This window comes from Mus caroli, chromosome 17, assembly GCF_900094665.2.
Source record: "Mus caroli chromosome 17, CAROLI_EIJ_v1.1, whole genome shotgun sequence".
In the NCBI taxonomy this organism is placed as follows: domain Eukaryota; kingdom Metazoa; phylum Chordata; class Mammalia; order Rodentia; family Muridae; genus Mus; species Mus caroli.
In genome coordinates this window covers 59948387-59954500 of record NC_034586.1, presented here as the reverse complement: position 1 = coordinate 59954500, position 6114 = coordinate 59948387, and the positions used below count along the sequence as shown (strand labels likewise).

Sequence of the window (6114 nt, the reverse complement as noted above, 5' to 3'; positions counted from 1 at the left end):
AGAATCAGTGTCACTCTTAACAGCAAACAAAATGATGGATAAAATTTAAGATTTCTTGGCATGTTTTTTTCCTTCCTTCCTTCCTTCCTTCCTTCCTTCCTTCCTTCCTTCCTTCCTTCCTTCCTTCCTTCTTTTCCTTCCTTCCCTCCTGTCTCTGTCTCTGTCTCTGTCTCTGTCTCTGTCTCTGTCTCTCTGTCTCTCTCTCTCACTCACCACTTAAGAATATATATGAAGGGCTGGAGAGATGGCTCAGCAGTTAAAGGCACTGGGTCCTCTTCCAGAGGACTTGGGTCCAATTTCCAGCACTCAGAAGGCAGACTGTCCCTTAAGTCAAGTTCCAAGGGGTCTGGTACCTTCCCATAGACATATATGCAAACAAAACATCGGTGCACATAAAAACAAATAAATCTTTATATACATATATATGTGTGTGTATATATGTATATATATTAAATTTTATGTACAAAAAAATCACTTGAAGTAGCTCTCTGCAGTTCCCCATGCGACATACAGTTAAGCACATTTATTTCTCATTTATGTTTAGACTAGTTTTATTTAAGCTTTGCTCCTTTGCCTAATATTTTTGAATACCTAAAACATTCACTGAGTCTAAAAGGTAAAAATAAGCAAGGTAGGCGCTTCCGCCATCTTTCCAGCTTCAGTCGAACAGGTGCGCAGACTCTTCTGGAAGCCGCTCTCTCCCCCAGGATCGCCATGATGGCCGCCCAGGGAGAGCCGCAGGTGCAGTTCAAGCTCTTCCTGGTGGGCACCGGAAAGATAACCTTCAGGAAGTGCCACTTGACTGGGTGAGGTTGAGAAGAAGTATATAGCCACCCTGGGCGTGGAGGTGCACCTGCTCGTCTTCCATACCAACAGAGGTCCCATCAAGTTCAAGGTGTGGGACACAGCCAGCCAGAAGTTCAGGGGGCTGTGTGATGGCTACTACATCCAAGCCCAGTGTGCCATTACAATGTTTGATGGAACTTCAAGACTTACTTACAGGAATGTACCTAACTGGCATAGAGATCTGGTATGAGTGTGTGAAACCATCCCCATTGTCAATTGTGTGGCAACAAAGTGGATATTAGAGACAGGAAAGTGAAGGTAAAATCTACTGTCATCCACCACAAGAAGAATCTTCAGTCCTATGACATTTCTGCCAAAAGTAACCACAATTTGAAAAGCCTTTCCTCTGGCTTGCCAGAAAGCTCATTGGAGATCCTAACTTGGAGTTTGTTGCCATGCCTGCTCTTGCCCCACCTCAGGTGGTCATGGACCCAGCTCTGGCAGCACAGTAGGAGCAAGATTTAGAGGTTGCTCAGACGACTGCTCTCCCGGATGAGGATGGTGACCTGTGAGAAAGGGAAGCTGGAGCCCTGCGTCAGAAGTCTCATTTTATAGGCAACTGTCCTGTGATGTCAGCGGTGTAGCACGTGTGTGCACCTCCGTATTTAGCTAAGCGGATCATGTACCTCATTGGGATGCTGAAGGAGATGAATGGGCTTCGGAGTGAATGTGGCAGTTAGACATACCTTCATTTTTTTGGACTTGCATATTTAGCTGTTTGGAACAGTTATTTCCTTTCTGAATTTCAAAGATAAGACTGCTGCAGTCCCATCGCAATATCCAGTGGTGAAATCTTGTTTGTTATTATTATTCCCATTCTTTTCGTTTAGAAAAAAAAAAAAAATTTTTTTCAAAAAAAAAAAAAAAAAAAAAAAAAAAAAAAAAAAAAAAAAAAAAAAGCAAGGTATATTCAGGAAAAAAAATCTCGATGCAATGTTTAACCTGTTCTAACTAATCGGGAAATTCCTAGTAAGAAACAATGATTATTTTTAATTCTTTGAGTTTGAAAAACATTTCCCAAATAGGTGTGTAGTATGCCTTCCTTTCTTTTACAAAGTCTAACAGACTGCTCCAGGTAGGGTTTGCAACATTTTTTTTTTTGTTCTCTTGACAAACTTAACTGGAGTTCGTTCGTGACCGTATATGGGTGGTTGTTTCCCATTTCAGAGATTAAAATTAAGGCTGCAGTGGGTACATTTATGACTTTGCTTTTTCTACTTCTGTAGAAACACAATTTTCTCTAAAAGATGGTAACATGTATCCTACTTATGATGGGTGACATTTTCCTAGACTCATTCCAAATCATCACAGATAAGAAAAAAAATGCTATTTCAGTTCTGAGTTCTTACTCAAAGTTTCTTGGAAGGGCCTTTAAGTGTATTGCCTTTGAGTTTTACTTTTTTTTTTCCAAGTCTTCATACCAAATACAAGTGAGAATTCATCAACAATAAGAAGTATTAGTTCTTTGAGACTAGTAGCAAAATTTTTCTATAATTCTGATATCTAAGCTTCGACCTGGGATATCATAAAGATGTTTTACATGTTTTTAGAAAATTATTGAGATCTATTCACATGTGTCTTAGCAAGTGTTCAATTGCTGTGAAGAGGCACCATGACCAAGGCAACTCTTACAAAGGAAAGCATGTAATTGGGGCCAGCTTACAGAGGTTTAGCTCATTGTCATGGCAGGAAGCATGGTAGCATGCAGGCAGACATGGTGTTGGAGGGTAGGTGAGAGTTCTGCATCAGGAACAGGCGGGGAAGTCACTGGGCCTGGCTTGAGCATTTGAAACACCAAAGCCCACTCCCAGTGACACACGTCCTCAGACAAAGCCACACCTACTCCAACAATGTCACACCTCCTAACCCTCGACAGTTAGCACCACTTTCTAATGACTAAGCATTTAAATATAGGATCTCATGGGGGTTGAGGGGAAGCATCCTTATTTAAACCACCAAGCCATGAAATACACTTGCATGAAGTATATAATTAGTGGGCTTTTACTATGGTCTCAGAGTCCATTACCACACCATAATTATTTATTATTTTATGTGTATGGGTCCCAATTATGTTAAGTAGTAACAAATGATTGTTTTACTAGTTATAGAACAAGAAAAGTCATAAAGCAAAACACACTGGTGGCGACCACATATGGGGGTGGGGGTGGAGGTGGCAGCAAAGCAGGGGAAACTCTCATCAGGTCTCACATGTGATAGGGTGACATTCTTCATCCTTGGCTCTTGGATTGGTAGAAGTTAGTGATGAGATGCTATGGGTACATTTTAAAGGTTTTTGATAACAGTCATCAGGACGTTGGCTGGGACAAAGGGGACACCAATGCAGGCTTGAAAGGAACAGAAAATAGCACATGATAGTTTGAATCTTGCCTGGGATGTTTGAGCTCTTCATAGTCTCCAGGTTCATGCATTTAGTCTTGTATGAACATTAGCATGACCATTCTTTTTTGACTCTGGAATCTTAATCCACACATCCAAGACAGTTTGATGTGTGGAATGTGTCTTTTAAAGCAGTCTGAACCCACGTGTTCCATACCACAGCCACTCACATTTGGCTCGAGGATGAGTCATCTCTATTCTTTCTGAGGCGAGAGCTGTGTGTTTTGCATTGACAGACACAAAGCAGAGAGAGTGTTTCAGTCTTGATCTGTCTTTTCTTACTTCGCAGCTCCTGAGCCTGTCAGGTCTCAGGGAAGCCTTCTTGATTTTGTTTTGTTTTGTTTCTGCTTGTTTTCCCTCTTAATATAACTTTTTGCTGTTGCATGTAAGATGCTCCAATTTTGCAGGAAAAACACAATTTCGCAGGACTGATGACTCCCAGATAAAGGCCAGGGAGCAGTTGTACTCGGAAGCAGAAATGATCATCCCTTGAGGATCATTTGGTTCCCTCGAGTAATAAGGAGTTCTTTGAAAGAATTGCTGACCCTTGGCAGTGAGGTGAGACCCTGCCTCAAGGACTAAAGTGGAGAACAATCCAGGGGAAATCCTGACATTGACCTTCACAAACTTGGGCATACCTATGCACGTACACACGCATGCACGCACACACAAGCACACCAAAACAAGATTGGTAGTGGTATATACCTGTCTTCCCCACAATCTTCACTGAGGCAGGAGTACACACTTACCTGGGTAATATATGGCCATGGGCTATATAATATATCACTTTCTCGAAAGGCCACAAAATAAAAAATAAAAATAAAAAATAAAAGAAAGAAATTCTAGCTTTATTATATTCTATCTAAGTACTGGTCATACTTATTATACGTTGTGGACTCTAGTGGCATTTTCTTTGTGATTCAATGTAAATATTTGAAAAGACAGATTTTTTTTTTTAATAATCACAAGATTGCTGTGTTCCCAATGTGTTTACATTATCAGGCAATTCACTATGCTTCCTGTATGTTTGTGTCCTTGACCTGTTGTGAACTGAAAAAGTTCGTCTATTTATTAAATAGCCTCTAAATTTCTTAGCCGCAAAGGGAGATAGTTGCTTGAAGGGGAAGCCTCTCACATTAATATTACCTTCAAAGTTGACCTTTCTTTCTGTTTCATCTGAAAATCTTTGGAGAAATTCTGGCAAGCTGGCTAGGGTCACTGAGCCCCTGGGACAGATTCTTTTAGGTGAGATAGAATAAGCCTGGCTTGTTATGATGCTACGCCTGCCTGGAAGCACGCTGTCTGACACCTCTCCTCTTTGAAAACATGCACTGTGTTCACTGTGACCTTGAATGGAGCATGCCCAGAAACTTTTATGCCATCCATCTTTCCTTTTCAAATAGCTTATAGCCTGACACTGAGCATGCTCATACATGGTCACCCTGAACTGAACATGCTGGGAGATTTGCCTGCTCCTGTGTGTAGTTTACTGTACCAGCCGACTGTGTCCAGTTTTCCTGAATACGATTCCCATACTTCCTTTGGGGAGATCACTGCTTTCTAAGAACACCAATGCTCTACTCAGCCCAGGAGTTCGAAACCTGTGGGTCATGGCCCTTTTGTGTGTGTGTGGGGGGGGCGGCGGAGGGGGGCCTGGGGGCAGGCAAACACCACTTTCACGGGGGTTATATATCAGTTATTTACATTACGAATGGTAACAGTAGCAAAATTACAGTTGTGAAATAGCAATAAAAATAATCTTATAGTTGGGGATCACAGCATTGGAACGGTTGAGAATCACTCACTGCCTTAGTCCATCTCTTCCTCACCTGCCCTTCTCTCCTCCCCTTCTCCCCTCCCTCCCCCCGCCTCCCTCCCTCCCTCCTCCCTATTTTGCTTTCTTCTTCCCTCTGTCTTTGGGCTGTTTCCATTAGTCACATGTTTCTATTTCTTTCATATTTTCTTCTTTTAGTCCAATTAGAGGAATCTCTACAATGACTGGCTATCCTTAGACCATGAAGATTTTAGCATCCTGTGTGTAAAGGCCGGTTAGTTCCCATGTTACAATGTTTCCTATTCAAGCTAGCTACTCTTTTTTTTTTTTTCCCTCTCAAAATAAGTCTATCTGCTCCTGGGGAGACAAACAAATGGGTTTTGAATGTTTCTTTAACGCAGCCTCACCACAGTCAGTCTGTATTTTTGTGACTCTGATTAACCCTTGAATGACGGTATTGGTGTGATTTCTGAGCCTCTTGGTGACTTTGTGCTGTCACTTTATTCTGTTAGCTTTGAGTCTAGTTTTCTCACAGTGGCCCTGACATTTAAGCCTTAATCGTCTACTCCCTGGCTTCTCTGGCTTCTAAAACACGGTTGCTATTTTACTCTTGAACCTTTCTCTATGTCCCCATAGGTTTCTATATTTTTAATCACAACACTGTTTCTTTGTAGGGTTGTAGGAATAAAAAGGGTTTTCAAAGATTCCAACTTATTAGGAACCTTCCTTTGGGGGATTTTTCTCAAAGATATTTTTAAATTGCATTTGCACTTTCTACATCCAGTTAGTGCTCCCTCATCAGGATTTAATTCTGCTCTCACCAGACTCCAGCCGCTATTTCTCAGTCTTTACCCAATGGACATTCTCAGTTAAAGACAATTGCTTTTCTGGACTGGTGAAGTGACTGAGAGGGGAAAGGCTCGCCCTGGTTTGCTCCATGAGACCCACATGGTGGAGGGAGAGAAGCTAAGCTGCAGGTTGGTCTCTCATCTCTATGGGCGACCTGTGGCATGTGCATATGACTGTCATTTCTGCATCTCTTCTCCTCTTCCCCAGTTTCCATACCTGGGATCTTCAGCAAGATGGGTTATATTTCT

The 6114-nt window shown here is 41.8% G+C and overlaps 1 pseudogene; it reads left to right on the top strand.

Moving 5' to 3' along the window:
- The first annotated feature begins 699 nt into the window (after positions 1 to 699).
- On the top strand, positions 700 to 1358 carry LOC110284263 (annotated as a pseudogene).
- The last annotated feature ends 4756 nt before the right edge of the window (positions 1359 to 6114 follow it).